The sequence below is a fragment of the Colobus angolensis genome, unplaced genomic scaffold (genome assembly GCF_000951035.1).
Source record: "Colobus angolensis palliatus isolate OR3802 unplaced genomic scaffold, Cang.pa_1.0 Scaffold350, whole genome shotgun sequence".
Taxonomy (NCBI): Eukaryota; Metazoa; Chordata; class Mammalia; order Primates; family Cercopithecidae; genus Colobus; species Colobus angolensis.
Window position 1 is genome coordinate 276,480 of NW_012116822.1, and position 1,192 is coordinate 277,671.

The following is a 1,192-nucleotide window of genomic DNA, read 5'->3' on the forward strand; positions in this document are numbered from 1 at the left end:
GCCTGGCCAATTTTTGTATTTTTAGTGGAGACGGGGTTTCACCATGTTAGCCAGGATGGTCTCGAACTCCTGATCTGGTGATCTGCCTGCCTCGGCCTCCCACAGTGCTGGGATTACAGTGTGAGCCACCGTGCCCGGCCTGAGCCCGTTTTCTGTATATGTGTCTTCCTTCTTCTGAGTTTTCTTTTTTGTTCCGGTGAAGCCCATTCTTCTTGAGAAAAGGTGCTTGAGAGGTGTCTTAGTTTGGGCTGCTATAACAGTCCTGGTGCCTTATAAAAATCAGATACTTATTTCTCACAGTTCTCAAGACTAGCAAGTCCAAGATCAAGGCAGTGGCAGGTGCGGAGTCTTGGTGAGGGCCCATTTCCTGGTTTGTACAGAACAACCTTCTTGCTGTGTCCTCACACGGCAGAAGGCGCAAGGGAGTTCTCTGGAGCCTCTTTGATAAGTGTACTAATCCCATCAATAAGGGCTCCACCCTCACACTCATCACCTCCCAAAGGCCCCACCTCCTAATAACATCACATGTGGCAGGGGTTAGGATTGCAGCATATGAACTTCGGGAAACACAAATATTCAGGCCACGGCAGAAGGCAAGTTCTTTGAGAATCTGCAAGTGTGGAAATGATTTTTTTATTTATACTTGATAGAGGGTTTAGCTAAACATACAATTCCAGGTCAGAAAAAAACGTCCCTGCAGAATTTTAAAGGTACTGCTTCATCGCCTTGTTCCCAGTGTTGTTACTGAGGAGTCCAAAGTCTGATGTCTTTGTAGGTGACCTTTTTGTCTTTTTGTTTCCTGTGTTCTGAAATACCACAAGCTGCCTAGAGTCACGTTTCATTTCGGGTTGATTGAGTCTGGTAACTTCTGCCTTTCAGATCTAGGAAATTTTCTTGAATTACTTTGTTGTGGATTTCTCTGTTTCTCTGTCCTCTCTGGAGTGTCTATTATTTCCAGGGTGAAGCTGCTGGTTTGGCCTCTAATTTCTTATCTTTTCTATCATTCATTTGTTGTCTTTTTGCCCTACTGAGAGATCTCTTCAATTTTATCTCCCAATCTGCTACCAAGACATTTCTGCCAATATGATTTAATTTTCAAGAGTTTTTCTTTGCTCTGAATATATATATATATATAACATATATATATTATTTATATATATGTATATTATTTTTGAGACGGAGTCTCACTCTG